General features: G+C 41.0%; 1 long non-coding RNA gene across 3 annotated transcripts in view; it reads left to right on the top strand.

Annotated features, from left to right (window-relative positions):
- Positions 1–16,797, top strand: part of LOC137179521 (uncharacterized) — a 56,754-nt gene that overhangs the window by 5,611 nt on the left and 34,346 nt on the right. For all 3 annotated transcript variants that reach the window (XR_010927827.1, XR_010927826.1, XR_010927828.1), the window contains exon 3: positions 12,002–12,102. This is a non-coding gene — a long non-coding RNA (uncharacterized lncRNA). The remainder of the gene's footprint in view (positions 1–12,001; positions 12,103–16,797) is intronic.

Below are 16,797 nucleotides of genomic sequence, written 5' to 3' on the forward strand. Positions count from 1 at the left end.
AGTAACACCACAAAATAGTCAACACACTGCTTTGTTTATTATATAATACTTGCTGCTTGTTATATAATACACAGATGATTTATTCATGAACAAACAATTAGGATACCACCTTTAAAATACCTGGAACACAAATCTCATGAATCAAATTTATGTGTAAAGAAAATGAAAGAACAGGCAGTCACAGGATGTTTGGCATCTCTTCCTCAACACCACAGATCATTTACCACAAACTTGTCTGCACACATTCTTGTACAGACCCAAATGATCCAAATCTTTCTAAAAATACCAGATGTGTGTATATGTGTGTGTTTGTGTGTGTACGTGTGTGTGATATTGTCAAACAGTGAGCAAAAATATGTAATTTTGAGGAAATATGTGGAACATTAGGCTTCATGTAATGTGCATTTTACAATAGAAGCAATAGAACTGCTGTCATCCTACCAAGTTGACTTACTGTATCATACATGTTCACACATACAGACGCACACACACATACCTCTCTCTCCTTCTTTCCCCTCCTCTCACCCGCCCCCCTCCACCACCCAGTCTTTTCTCCCCCTCCATTCTCTGGCTGACAGTGAGGGTTGAGGCAGGCTGGAAGGCTGTGAGTGGAGCCATTGTGCCCAGAGGTCAGCAAGAGTCAGAGATACACAATGCCAGGGTCAGAGTCACTGCAGTGATGGCCCGACCACTTGGCAGCACCATCCTACTCTCAGTCAGGGAGGAGAAGAAGGATTCAGGAGAAAGAAAGGGGGAGAAAGAAGGAGGGGATACAGAGAGCAAAGGAGAAGAGTTAAAAGAGAGAAGTTTAGAAGTTTTACATTGTTGAAAAGAACACTGACTTTCAGGTTCAGATTTTTTTTTTTTTTTTTTTGTTACTTTTCTTTCTCAGATAGGGTTAAAGGTTTTATTGTTGCTGCTAGGTTTGAGCAGAAAGCAGATAGTATCATGGCCCCTTTCAGAAATGCATGTCTTTACATTAATCTCTTCTAACATGTTGTTCTCATGTCATGTCAAGTCATTTTTACGTGAAAGTCACAATGGCAATCTTATAGGTCAGATCGAGTAACATACAACGCTTCTGACTTGAATCTTAATCGAATGCCATACAGTAGGATTAACCTAAAGACCACAGCAACACAAGGTTACACTTGTATAGAGAGAGAGAGGAATATACATCTTCATTCCACCTTCTAAGATCACTGTAATAAAATTATCTCAGTATCTCAATCTTCATCTCTAAATCACAAAGAAAATACATATTTTATTTATGAATAGAACAAAATTAATTAATAAACAAGGAAACAGTGAAAGGACCAATTTTAAGTCGTTTAGGTGAATCCTCTCATCAGTCTTTCACACATATGGCTCTTTCAATAAATGTCCTGTCATGTATGAATATAGTTATAAGGAACATTCATGTAAAAGACACATGTCTGAATGACAAAAAGTCATCACTTTAACAGATAGGTGAAGCCAGCAATGAAATGTATTCCATGCCTGAGAAGGACTGATGATTTGGTTGTAACTCTTTTAAACATTGGAGCAGTGAGAAAAGATGTGCAAGAAAAGGAATAAGGAAGGGTTTATGAAAAATATATGTACTGTGGGAATAGAGAGACAGTGAGGAAGAAACTCATAAAGCTGGCTAATAAAGACAGTCACAGTCAAATACTCCTAGAGTTTGGTCATGTAAAATGGCTGTGTCCTTGGCTTGGAAAATATTTCCAATTCCATGGAGTGTCTATAGTAAGACAAAAAGACAATAAGGACCTTAGTTTTTTTGGCCCTTTAGGTAATTTATTAGAAGAAAAATCATTTGTCTCAGTGCCGTTTAGCACACCAGCAACACACAGCACAGACACAGGAAGGTGAATTGCTGTCAGTGTAGCCTGTTTTTATAGTCAAGGGGGCCCATGTTGAAATTCTGTGTGTGTGGATATGTCTTGATGTGAACATGTGTGCATGAGTGTGTAGGTCTAAATGGAGGATTATTGTGATTGTTACAGAAATGGTTGAATTGTTGTGAGCACTGTAATGCAAGCAGAGATGTTTTCATTTCTTCAGTCTCTATATAAATACCAGACATAATGTCAATGTTCTGTTCGATAATCACATCTTGTAGTTTACTGCCCATCTCCACTGAAGTGCTAATGTGTTGGTCTTAAGCTCTCTCCAGTCTATAAATGTAGTCTTGGCTGGAATAAGCACCATCTATTAGGTGACCTGCTGTCACCCAGCTAGAAGACAATCAATACCCTCTAATAATGATGTCATTTACTCACAGTAAACTACAGATAATGATGAGACTGGAGGTCTCCTGTTATTACCTCATTTCATGGGTTTTGTCTCAATGCAGGGATCCACTGTTACATGATTCCACTTTGTAGCCTGCAGAGGACTGTTACAGAATCAACTTGACTTTAATCTTCAGAACAACACTAAGAATGTGGAGGCATCTATGTTAGAAGTGGTGTTAAATTTAATTATTTATTATTATTTGATATATATTAAAAACAGAAAAACCGAGGTTGTATACTTTTATAGTGAATTTTTGGGATTCATCCTAATGCTGAAATTGAGTAAAAATGCTGATAATTTTACAATATATCAACCAAGTAATTGTAACATTGAACAGTTCATAGTTAATAGACTTCACTCAGGCTGCACATCTGTGACATGTAATTCACATGCTGCAGAATTCTGTAAATAATGAAAGCTTAGAGACTTTCAACTAACCTCACACACTTCCTTTAAATAATGTACTGAAGGAGTTTTTTAAATCTTTTTTTAGATTCCAGCTACTGTAACATTATATTCATCCAGGTGCAAGAATATCACCTATCTATCTAGCTACCATTTGTATTTTAAACACAATATTTTGGCTAAACTTATTTCAGATTGTATATGTTATAACATTTGTATGATCCGATGCTCTTGATAAATGTTGAATGTGTTGTATTTTTGAGATATACAGTGTGTTATATGTATTGAATGTTATGTGTTTTTTATGAGCTTACCTAAACAGATTTCAATATCTACAATATCTATCAATCCCTATCAAGATTCTTATCAAATAAAGCTGCAGCAATTAAGTGATTAATTGACTCTGACTGTTGTTTGTGCATATGCTCCAAACAGCATTTCAAAGTATCCAGCCTTCTTACAGTCTCTGGCTGGGGCCCTTGAGGGGACACGGCCTGGCGAGTCCATAGTTGTGCTTGGGGACTTCAGTGCTTACGTGGGCAATGACAGAGAAACCTGGAGGAGGGTGACTGGGAGGAACGGCCTGCATGATCTGAACCCGAGTGGTGCATTGTCACTAGACTTCTGTGGTAGCCATGGATTTGCCATAACAAACACCATTTTCGAGCAAAAGGTTGTTCATAAGTGTACCTGATACCAAAACACCTTAGGCCAAAGAACGATGATTGACTTTGTAGTTGTGTCATCAGATCTGCAGATTCATATCTTGGACATTCAGGTGAAGAGAGAAGCAGAGCTGCAGCAGGGCCGGACAGACTTGGAAGACCCAAACAAGTAGTGGGGGTGGACTGGGAACATCCAGCGGAAGCCCCTGTTCCACCTCTGGAGGAATTTACCCTGCATCCTGGAGGAGGTTGGGGACATGGAATCCGAGTGGGCCATGTTCTGGACCTCAGTTGTGGAGGCAGCTGCTCAAAGTTGTAGTCTGAAGGTCACCAAGGTGGACACCAGGAATGAAGGAGGGCTTTTAGGTCCGGCTGGCCCAGAGGTCTTCTGAAGCAGCAGTTGGGTACAGAAGGGCCCAAAGGGCTGCACTCAGGTGGTTGCTGATGCAAATACCCAGGTGTGGGAGGAAAACTTTGAGGATCTCCTAAACACGACTGACATGCCCGTTATGGAGGAGTTGGACGTCTCGGGGGAAGCCTCACTCATATCCCTGGCAGAGGTCTCTGAGGTAGTCAAAAAGCTTGTCAATGGCAAGGCGCCAGGTGTGGATGAAATTCGCTCTGAGATGCTGAAGGGTCTGGATATTGTTGGGCTGTCAAGGCTGGCATGCCTCTTCAGCCTTCCAGGGAAAGTTTATGCCAGGGTGCTAAAAATGAGGTTCCGGCCAATTGTCAAATCTTGTATTCAGGAGGAACCATGCGGATTCTGCCCTTGCAATGACACTTGAGGGGTCATGGTAGTTAGCACATCCAGTCTACATGTGCTTTGTGGACTTGGAGAAGATTTACTCTACCTTGTGGGTATTCTCAGTGGGTGTTGGGCTCCACCAGGGTTGTCCCTTGTCTATGATTCTGTTTGTGATTTTCATGGACAGAATCTCTGGGATGGTTTGCAGCCAAATGTAAAGCGGCAGGGGTGAGAGTCAGCACTTCCAAATCAGAGGCCATGGTGCTCTGCTGGAAAAAGATGGACTGTTCCCTCTGGGTTGAGAGTAAGTTCAAGTGGAGGAGTTCAAGTGTCTTGGGGTCTTGTTCATGAGTGAGGGTAAGATGGAGCATGAGGTTGACAGTCAGATCAGTGCAGCATCAGCAATAATGTGGGCATTATACTGGATCATTGTGATGAAGAATGAGCTGAGCCAGAACTACGTCCCATCCCTCATCTATGGCCAAAAGCTTTGGGTAGTGACTGAAAGAATGAGATTGTGGATACAAGTGGCCAAATTGAATTTCCTCTGAAGAGTGTCTGGGCTCAGCCTTAGAGATAGGGTGAGTAGCTCAGACATCAGGGGAGGAGCTTCGAGTGGAGCCACTGCTCCCTCACATCGAAAGGAGCCACCTGAGGTGGTTTGGGCACCTGGCTAGGATGCTTCCTGGACACTTCCTCCTGGAGGTGTTCCAAGCATGTCCTACTGTTAAGAGACCCAGAACACACTGGAGGGACTACATATCTCTTCTGGCCTGGGAACACCTTGGGATCCCCCAACAGGAGCTGGAGGATGTTGCCGAGGTGAAGGATGTCTGGGTTTCCTTACTCAGTCTGATGCCACTGGGACCCTGTCTCAGATAGGCAGCAGAAAATGGATGGATGGATTGATTAGTCAATCGACAGTTCCAGCTTCTTAAATGTGAATATTTTCTAGTATTTCCTAGTCTTCAGTCCTCTGTGATAGTAGACTGAATTCCTTTTGGGTTGTGGACTGTTGGTTGGGACAAAACATGAAATTTTAGGTTGCATCTTGGGCTTTGGTAAACATTGATCAATGTTTTTCACCATTTTCCATCATGTAGAAGATTAATTAATAATGAAAACAATCATTGCAGCCCTACTATCAAATATCAAAGCTGAAGGGGCAATTAAATTAAGGATCTTGTATATGATAATATGTTCACACCTTGGTCCTCTAATATACCAGTCTAGCTCTACATGTAGTTTAAGAATGTTTATTAACCATGTATGCATGTCCAAAATTACTTGTATGTATTTACTAGCATAGCACCTGTTACACTGATTCACCCAAAAACATTTAATTTTTTTTATTTTATTTTATTTGTCTTCATAACAGAAGGATGCAGTAGTTTGTCCTTTGAGCACATGTTTGTAAGTCTGTCCCGACATCATGAGGAAATGTAGCAGTGCAGTGTGTATGTGTGTGTGCAAGTGTGCATGTGTTGGAAATTCATGCTGAGGTGAGGTCTGAGCCGCAGGTTGATTCACGGTCGATCTGACAAGAAGCACAGGGAGTCAGAATTGGCCTCCAGCCAACTGCCCCCCACACACACACTTTTCCTTGTACACACACACACATACATACACACATTCACCCCTGCTCCTTCATTTACTACCCCCCACCCCTGCCCCTGCATCCCATCCTCTATCCCTTTACTCCCCTCCTCCTCCCCTCTCCTTCCTCCAGGATGTGGGTAAAGACAGCCAGACTGAAGTGGATGTCGGGGGGAATTAGACGCTAGCAGACAATTTGATTTCTACTTCAAGGCTTCCTTCTTCTCCATAGACACAGGCAGCAGAGAGGGTTTGATGGCCACAGATAGCGGGTCTAAGAGAAGAGAGAGACTGATAGAAACAGACAGAGAGAGAAGTAGATCAAGAAGGAGATGGAAGGTGCAAGATAGATGTAAAATTAAAGAAGGCAATTTGAGAAATATAAGAAATAAAGGGGCAGATAATTAAGATTGACGCAAAAAAGAAATAAGAATAGATGAAACCAGAGAGGAAAAAAACTTAGCAGGTGAAAGGTTGACTGTGTCAGTGGGAGAGAAAGAGAGGAAGACAATAGGAGAGGCCATCCAGGCAGCCTCTTAATAGTCCACCCACTCACTGCTGTCCAAATGGGCAGATTGACGCCTGTTAGCTCCTTTAATAGCTCCTATAATGGACCACAGTTAAGGTGGGCGGTGAGAGAGGGAGCCATCCTGTCCAAAGTAACTCAATTCCTCGGTTTTGTTCTCTAGTTTCAGCCCCTTTCAGCACATGAGATTGGTGAGCAGATACTGTGCTCTTACCTCTCTGTGATCGTGTACACAGATAGATTTACTAACCCACAGAGGACTCTTGGCAAGGTGAATTATGGCGAGAGTGGCCGACCTTGTGGTAACGTAATGTCAGTTTGTGTGTGTGTGTGGGTGTGTGTCTGTCTGTCTGTGCTTTGCTGGAAATATAAAAGACAGCGTGGAGAGAAATGCTGGTTGAGATACAGTATTAAATTTGGGAGTCTTGATCATTCTACTCATACTGCCACCACTCGGATTAAAATTTTGGTAACGCACACATCTTGATCCCTTAAACCTCACTGACCTGCCAGTCAGTCACTACAAATATGTACATGATTTGCAGCCAAACATTGTGTGAAACCGCAGAGCCTAATTTAAAATTCTTGCTGAGGTCCCAAAGTTTCCAAAGATATAAAATATGTCAGGCTGAATTTAGGGGAAATGTGTAAAAGATAATGCATAACACATCTAGAATGTTTCCATTTGAAGATAAAAATAGTCTTTATTTTTTCAGGGGAAAATTGTTTTCAAAGCCTGCACTTGTTCGAGTCTTACTTAAAAAATTGTCAGATACATGCAATACATAAACATGTGGTCATACCTGTATATGCACATGCAGTACCAGACAAAAGTTTGGACACACCTTCCCATTCCCTTGAATAAGAAAATGCGTCCAAACTTTTGACTGGTGCTGTATATTCATGCCCCAACATATATCCCCACACACAAACACATGTACACACACTCAAATACATCTATACATAATGTTCAGCTGGGTATTTTATTTAGGGCTCCATGGTGTCTTGGGTTTGAATATGTCAGTCAGTGAAACTGCGATATAGCTTGGAAGACTTGGAACAAGCTGATACAGAATATACACTGTGTAATAAAGCCAGATTATTTTATCAATTTATGGGTAGCGGGGGGATATATTCTTAGACATATGTGTCTGTGCAGCTTTTTTAAACCTGATAGGGGTAGCCATATGTCTGACTGTGCATTGCCATATTATTCACCTTCTCTGGCATTAATTCTGTATCTTAAGGGTTGAATTTTATCAAATACAGACACACTCTGCAGTCCGTCATCAAAGAGGGATCAAGAAGTGAATCTGACTTCTTGTTCCAATGTGACAGTTATTAAGAAATATTATTAAAAATAAAGCAAGATACACCCTAAATAGCCTGAATATTCACCCCAGTTTTGAAATAATATAATATTTATGTACATTAAAACTACAAGTGCAATATCTATATTATCAGTGTCAAAATATACAGTTGTCACATTCTGAGGAAAATTGGTAAATATTGGGATCTGTTAATATTTTGCTCTTCTACATGAATTGTGACATGACGTGGGAATTGAAAATTGAAAAAAAACGTACCTTTTGAATTGAAAATATAACAAAGCACACAATGTACACACAATCACCTCACCTGTGCATACCCCAGGACACTTACACAGCATGACACACAATCTGCACCCAAAGGCAGCAGGTTGTATTCATAGGAGCACTTTGGTTACATGTTGGTTTTGCCACCAGTTTACAGTCCTTGTTGTTTGTAAAATATCCCCCTTAACTGCAGGCAGTGCTGCTCCCTCAGCTGTACAGTTACTCAGGCTGTCGGGCTCCTAGCAGGGGAGAAAACTGTATATCCGCTCCAGTTGTGGGTTGCCAGACACTGAACATACCCAGAGTAACTTGTTAACTGCTCACTGTTGGTGCCCTTCAGCCCAGCGGCTATACTTTGCATGCCTACAACACCCCCACTCTCTCATCTCCCCACCTTCCCAAACCCCCCAGCTGGGGGATGCCAGGTCCTCAGTCCACCCAGTTGCAGGTTGCCAGATCGTAGTAAGCCCATGCAGCGTGGAGGGGGTCTGAGGCGCTGGCTGTGGCCCAGTGCCATGCTGGGCCTGGTTATTATCTCCAGATGACATCAGCATGAGCAGCAGATGCCTTTTTGGCCACAGGGGCAGAGAGAGAGAGAGAGAGATGAAGTGTGTGTGTGTGTGTGTGTGTGTGTACGTGTGTGTACATGTGTGTACATTTGTGTGGCTGTCTGCATGCTGTTCACGACAGGATCAGGCTATTTATTATCTCCCCACTTATCAGGCCATCTCCCTCACTCAGCCGGGAAGGAGTGTCTGTTTCATTCCAAAACGACCATTTCTCCTCATGATGATAATGTAATCATGCAAAGACACACACACACACACACACATACGGCGATGAACCATTTAATAATAGTAATCGTTATCTATTTGCTGTGGCAGTGATTCCAACGTACACATGTGAAAAATGACATGATAATTAGCCTCATGAATAATTATGATACTAATTGATAGTAACAGCCACAGTGATAGCAATGAAATACGACTGCTTGATGTCACACTGGAATACACTTTACATAACAATCATTTCAGTAACAGTGTGAATACATGAATAATGCGATTTACACTGAAGCATAATACCAGAAGATACTGCAGTTAATGATGGTGATCTGGTTTGTTATGTAGGTCACCCGGTGTGTGCGTGTAAGTGTGTGTGTGTGTGTGTGTGTGTGTGTGTGTGTGTGTGTGTGTGTGGTCCTGCTGAAAGCTGCTGGTTTATTTATGCCTGTGTTTTCTTTGAGGGACAGGCTGAAGAGGCAGGAGATTAAACTCATGGAAGCAAATCAAAGCAGAGGCAGACGATTTAGATTAAAGCACCCGCACCTCACCAGGTTTAGCAAGTGCACGATGGTGTGTAGATGTGTGTGCACATACATACATACATACATGTATGTATGTGTGTGCACATGTGCCTGTTAGCATTTGCAGTCGTTCCCTGTCTGTCACCTCAGTTATTTTACAGCCCTCCTTCCTTCTAGATTATTATATACAGTCTATCCCAACTCTGCTCTGACCAATTTAATGGAGAGAAAAAGACGGGCATCAGGAAATGATATTTCTAATCAGACAATGGCAAAGGGTCCCTTTTATTAAAGTGGGTATGTGCTCTCTCTCTGTCTCTCTGTCTGTGTTCAGAGCAGTCTACAAGGTTGATAATGGCCTCGGCCGGCCTGGTGTCATCATATTAAAGCAGTGAATGATTTCTCCACACACACACACACGCACACACACTCCTCTCCTCTCTGACCAATTCCCTCATATTCTTCCTTCACTCTTTCCTAGTGAAAATGGACACTTTTGTTGTTCTTTCTTTTATTGCCAGATACTGGTGTGTATTATACCTTTGAAAAAATATCGAATTCCCCCGAGTTCTCAGGGCCAAGCAATCACACCTCATAAAAGCAGCCGTGGATTTGTAAAGCGGTAATGTGCTGGTGATCTCATGCACTGTGGCTGGCAGATGATGTGGCAGAGCAAACTGTGTGCACGCCAGCAGAATATAGTAGTGATAGACACTGAATTGAATTCAGTTTTCCTATATGGCATTCTCTGCTTTTTGTCTTTGTCTAAGGTTTCTGTACTTTTCTTATATCTTCATGTCTGAAATGTAAGACATATACAGTACAGAATGAGTTCAGATAATTAATTTTAAGTAATTTATTTTTTATCTAGTGTGCTAATTTTTGTGCATGATTTGATCTGGATATATAGTATTATGACAGCATGCTAAATGAAAGGGTTTTGTCTTTTCACATTTACAGCTCTTTTTACAGCTCTGACAAAGTGCTTAGTTTTCAGAAAATTCCCTTTTCATTTATTTTGTGTAGGTTTTATTGTGGTTAAAAAAACAACATTACTGTAATCTTTTGAAGCTGTTGTTGATAACAAAGAGCTGCAGGGACTTTTGGAAAAATGTCTCCATGGACTCTATGAAGTTAGTCTTATCTGAAAGTGATTAAAATCATAACGTTTGAAGGTCAGTCGTCTTCATGGTGAGAAAGTGGATTTGTCAAATGAGAAACATTTCTGCTTAGACCACAAAGGGCAGTCTGAGCCTTTTGCAAAACCTCCTGCTTAAGCTGTTCTTGCTTTAGGGAAAAGGGTTTAATCCAAAAGAACATTGTAATTAGCCTGCTAAGAGAAGACCTTCAGAATGCAACTTAAAATATTTCTTTCTCACCAACAGACCTTCAAATATGTGTGGTGCTGGATGATATCTTGGCAAACATTACAGAAGTCCTCTTTCTTTAATGACATCTTCAGTATTTCAGTAGTGCCAGACTACAAAATTTGAAACAAATCCCGAGCCAGTCATCATATATAACTCAGTGTTATCAAAGAGCTGACAAAATCTAAAGGTTTAACTTTCCATTAAGTCTCACAGTGATAGGGCTTTGTTTGATTGAAATCTTGTAATAAAACTGGGAGTTCCACAGTAGCGTCATTTGTACTTTGTGCTTTACACTGTAATGATGACACACAGGGTAAAGTCTTCAGTAGCTGATTGACTGATGGCCTTACATAGATGTTGTAATCACATTGTAACATCTTGTTGGGAGGAAACATTTGGATTTAAACACAAGCAGTTATTTGACTGTACTGTGTGGAAACTATCAGGTGCTAACTTATTCACATATACTGTATGTGTGAATATAATCCTACTTCCAAAAATTAATCAATAAAGCAAAGCACATATGCTGAAAGTACAGCAATGTTAATCAGGTTCTCATCTTTACAAGCCACTTCTCACATTGTCTGAAAAACTTCAAGTCGTTCTAAACCATGTCTGCCTCTTTGTAGCAAAGCTAGCAGCATGGCGCTTGGGATGTCAAAGTTGGTCTGTTGTATGATTGGTCATCGTCAATTTATTCATCACTTTGATCGAGACAGAAATATCAACTGTTATCCAATGACAACTGGATGGATTGACATGACATTTTGTACAGACACTCACGGTACTTTTGTGGTGGTTATAAAAAGGTAACATGGAAATCAATAAGGAATAATTCAGCTGGTCTCACCTCATCAGAGAACTTATTTAAAAGATGCCATTTCAATGTTGTGATGAAACAGTGCTTTAAAAGTGTTTTTTCAAGGCTGTCAAAAGCAGGTTATCTTATGTTGCCTGTAGTGTCACTTTTTACCACATAGGTCCCAGAAAAATGATAAAATGTTAAATGCAAGCATGTTTGTCTGAAACAGTGTGTATGTGCACATATATGCAGGATCTGGAAGCAAAGTTGGTGTCAGTTGCAGCTACATGCAAATGTCTGAGCAGGGAGAGACTAAACAGTTGCTCTAGGTTGCATCAGTTGTGTTTTTCTAACTCATCCCAGTACTATATCATCACAGTGGAGCTAAATCAAACAAAAGTCTAAATTACAGACCACTAGTGGCTACGTGGGAGTTGTCTCAGAGATAGCCAGCCATTAGTTTTGAAACCGAGAGGAAACGTAAAGTGTCACACAGGTAAAAAAAAAAAAAAAAAAAACCTGGTTGCTCAGCTCTAGCTCTTGTTGACTTCCTTTCCTTTCCTTGCTGTCCCTGTCCTGTCCTTTTCTTTATTTTTCAGTTGCATTAGCTGTAATAAACTGTTTCTGCTTTACTAATAACCTCTTTCCCTCTCTATATGTGTGTTTGTCTTTTTGTCTCTGACCCTTCAGTCTGGAAGTTGACTGTTGACCACAGGTGACGGTGCAGCTCTGGAAAACTACCGGCATGTTGTCACCCAAGCTCAGACGACGCCTCCATGCTTGAGCTCAAGGTAAACATGAATGTCACCAGGGTGGGCACACACACTCACACAGTCGTGTTTACATCACTTCAGAGGACATTACATTTCCTGGGGACTTATCCTAACTCTACCCATAACCACCATATGCCTAACCCTAACAATTACCCTAATCTTAACATAACCCTAAACTAACCTTAACTTTAAACCAAGTCTTCACCCTAAAATTAATGACGTACGTTAAGGGGATTTGATTTTTGTCCCTACAACATGAGGAATACCTGGTACACACACACACACACATACACACACACACACACACACACACATACACAGAGTCCACATGCTCATAAAGCTCATAAATTAGGGTTTCTGACATGTGAGCGTTCACACACACTGGCACTCACAAGTAGGCATATGGACAGAAAGAAAACACGTTATCCCAATTCATTACCACACACACCCTGACTTCCACATTACCACCCTGACCTCTGACACACACACACACACACACAAGCATATTTACCAAACAGTTTATAGTGGCTGCTGAATACTCAGCCTGTCTCTTGACGCTGTGTCACTCCATCTTAATCCCTCTGGTATTTACAGTACGTGACAAGTGTACACAGCGGTCAATCAACTCAGCGAGGATTCACTGGGCGTAGTTTTTCTTTTTGTTTTGTAAGCCAACAAACATCCTCTATGCATGCAGTTGCGTTGCTAATTTTGGTGTGTAAGCTGACTGTTTGTTACTACATGAATGTCAACATATCTGTGTCAACCTGATGTCATCAGAAAGCTTAACAGCCACAAAAGTATACTTTTATACTAACTGTTGTGTAAAAATTGGAGGAAGAAGTGTAAGGCAGCATTACTCAGAGCAGTTGAATCTTTTTTACAGGCAGCGGAATTTTTTCTACAGGGGAAGTTTCACAGACAAATAATAAGAGAAGAAAATTCAGTCTCTATACTTTTGTGAACTGTAATCAGTAACGGTGACAAATGGTGACACACCCATGAGCAGCACCTCTGTACAGTTTTGTGTCCATTCTCTGCAGGCTAACTCACCCTACCCTTCCAGTTATACATAGAGTTTCATTGCAGCCTTAAGCTAGTTCAAATCCCATAAAAAACAATGCCTGTGAGTCAATGGCCTTGCCTGCGCAGCCACAGCTGAAGCGGCCATTTTAACAGGTATTGACGACAGGCTTTAAACACATTCTCCACCACGCTTAAAAGCCCATGTTCCACTGATTAGCTAATTAAAACCTAGAGCGAGGGTTATCGATCTAGGGGAAGGGCAGTCATGAGGCATCTGTCCCTCAGCTTGAGATGGCCCTGGTACTCTGAGACATGCACGCACACACACACACACACACACACACACACACACACACAAATATCACCTCCTCAATTGGTATTCTCAAGCAAATGTCCTCAAAATAGAAGTTATTATTTCTACTCAAAGCCAATATATTGATCTAGTGAAATGTAAAAGGCCTTGGTAATGCTTTTACGCCCTAACTTAAGAGGTGTGTGTATATGTGTACGTGCACGGTAAGGAGGGCCACACCCCCAGCCTGTGTCGATTGGTCCCCTGCGAGGCTCTCAGTAATGGTAGGTATTTATATCCAGAGCTATCAGACACCTGATGGAGGCAAATTACAGGTTTGTGGCTTGACAGGTAGCTGTAGAGGTGTCAGCCCTCACTTTTAAAGAATCAAGACTCTTTCCTTTTTCTTCCACCTTACACAGCTAATTCCATGATATCACCAAAACCACGTGAGACAAGCTTATTTTGTGGTAAAGGATACAAATACATAAACACAGTGTGTTGTGTTAAAGGCAGGCTCTGAAAATCACACCAACAATTGGTGCCACACTCCTGGGGAAATTTTAGAAATAGGTCACTGCAGCAACAAAGAATAGAAATTTTGCTTGGTGAAAATTAGATACAGATAAAGGTAACAATGCATATTATTAATTTTAATTAAATTCAAAGAAAGAATGTTATTGTGTATTAATACATTTTCCATGATGGTTCAAATAGAGCTGCTTCCACCACAAATTTATGAATAACTGCAGTTATGTTTTCTTATGATGTAACCTCAACATATGTAATTTTGGCTGTGTATGTTGGTGTTTTTTCATTTATTTTGTTTTTATGTAAGAAGGGCATTCATTTGTGCATTGAAAATACGTGCAAGCCTGTTTTTAGTCACTGTTCAATAAATTCAATAAGCTCTTTATCTTGGGAAAAAGTTCTTAATCATCATCTTATGAATTAAAAAAATATTGGAATTTTTAGAAGTAGAAACTTTTATTAGAACTTATATAAATAAAACAGCAAACAGACAAAAAGACTTTAACTAGACGTATTGGTGTGTTTGAGCTCCTGCCAGCATAACAGCATGAGGTTAGCTGAGGTTGATGGACAGTGAATATTTCATTGGCATGGTTATGCAACACACACACCTGTCTGGAAAGTAGGTCGTGTTAGTTCCATAATCACATAATTTCATAATGAGACTTACCTAATCGCTGTTTTGGATAGGTTTTACACACCAAATAAATTGTGTGTGTGTGTGTGTGTGTGTTTCTGAGTGTGAGTGTACAGTATATGTGTTAATGCATCCATGAATCTATCCAAACAGTGTGTGTATGTGTGTATGAAGACAGTGTGCGTTTGATGGCGTGGAGCATGCAGCGCCTTTCAGACTCACATTTCCTCCTCTGTATTCATTAGCCTCCTGCTGGTCTCTCCTGGGATGGAGGATTAGCCCGAGAAGGGAAATGAATGCTTTCTGGGTAGACGGCGTTCTCTCTGCCTGCAGCAGGAGGTCCATTGTCTGGTTTGATATCCACGCAGGACGCGGGACATCTGATCTGGCAGCCCTGACACACATGACACAGCCGTTAGCACAGGGGGACTAGAAAGGAAGCTGAACCATGTTGACAGGAAGTGCTGCCGTTTCCATCTGGGGACTACTGTTTGATTGGTGGAGTGAAATGTGCTTGTGATTGACTTTGCTTGTAAAAACGTGGTGGACAGTAATATAGACTTTATTGGCTTCCTGTTGATAAGTGGGGACATGTCAACAGGAAGTTGATTTACTCTGGTGGTGTGAATCATTAAAACATGTAAGGAATTTGTAAGAGGAGCAGGACAGTCAGCAGTTAAGTCCTTATTTGGTAGCAGGTTAGAGAGTAAACAAAAGCAAACAGAGTTTGACTTGTAGAATATGCTGGACAGGGATTGATCAGCATTAAAAGCATGTACAGTATGTGAGACAAAGCAGCTCTGTGCTGAGCCATTGGAGGACAGGTTGGGGAGTTTAAATTTTGATGCAATCAGTGGGAGCAGGCATAAATGCAAAGAGGTTTTCGTAATACATTAGCAGCTTCTAGTAGTATTCTGCTTCATTACTGAATAATGCAACATCAGGAAATAGATTTCTTTTCGAACCAGTCTCTAAAAAAATTCTCTTGGACAAAATTACACTCAGCAAATGGCAGCATTAAGCTTCAGAAGATAGAGTACGTCTTTCACCACACTACCCCCTTCCCCTCTCCTCTGTCCACAAAATCCATCAAGGGAATTTAAGAAGCTGTTAATTACTTCCCCGTCCCTATTGAAAAGAGGAAGAGAGCGAGAGAGAAATCAAGAGAGAGAGACTTTAAAAGAGCTAAAGCTTTGCTGTGGCGCAAATCCTCTCTGCCTAACAAAACCAAATCAATCTATACCCCTCAGCAATCTACAAACCACTCTATGCTCACACATACACACACAAGGGAAGATGATCCTGTAAATCTGTGGTCTCAAGGGGCTGTTTGAGTGCTACTCCAGGGGTTTTTGGGAGGGGGTGACAACGGGGGTTCTAGGATTGAAGGAAAAGCGTAAATATCCCCAAATTGCAGCTAAAATGTAACATTAGGATTGGTAAGCCCCAATCGCGCCTATAATGTTCCACAGCTCTAAACCACAGCACTAAATGACCTCTATTATAGAGCCTGAACCCATTAAGTCAATACAGGAGAGATTACCTGTGAAATAGAGGCTAGCTGCCTGGTCTGACAGACGTGGCCCCCGAAAAAGCCTAGGGCGAAATTAGATTTGGGGCCGGGCGTGGTGTGTGCCTGTGGGCTAGTATGTAGTATCGACCTCTGCTTGCTTGTTAGGAAGGAATGTGTGTACAGGGGCATGAAGGTTGATCACAGTGCAAATGGCAGAGATCAAAACCAGGGCAGTGTTGTGTGATTTAAGACCAAGTGAGATACCAAACACTGAACTAGAAGGCCGGGTGATCAGGTGGTCAGGTGGTTAGCAAGGATGAATTGTGCTCTGAAAGTCACATGTTGAAACCCAACAGCCAGTGTTTCCATCACCTGCCATGTGATGCAAACCTGCATACTTATCTGTTGGATAAAATCTGTTACATGCCAAAAATGTAAAGATATATTGCTAAACAGAAAGGGGTTATTTATGACAGTAGAATTCAAATTAAAATTAGATTCAGGGCTGTCAGCCTAGTGAGTCTTATTTTCTGCTCTATAAAAGACAGTTTGTTTTTAACCCGAGCCAGTCTTCAATGTCAAGTTTATATACACTGAGTGCATTATATAAATTAATTGATTTACTAAATAAAGAAAAAGTGATATGAATAGAGAGAAAAATAACTAATAAGATAATGAATCTCAATCTTCAAACTGCTGTAATCCCATGTTGCA

The sequence above is a fragment of the Thunnus thynnus genome, chromosome 3 (genome assembly GCF_963924715.1).
Source record: "Thunnus thynnus chromosome 3, fThuThy2.1, whole genome shotgun sequence".
In the NCBI taxonomy this organism is placed as follows: Eukaryota; Metazoa; Chordata; class Actinopteri; order Scombriformes; family Scombridae; genus Thunnus; species Thunnus thynnus.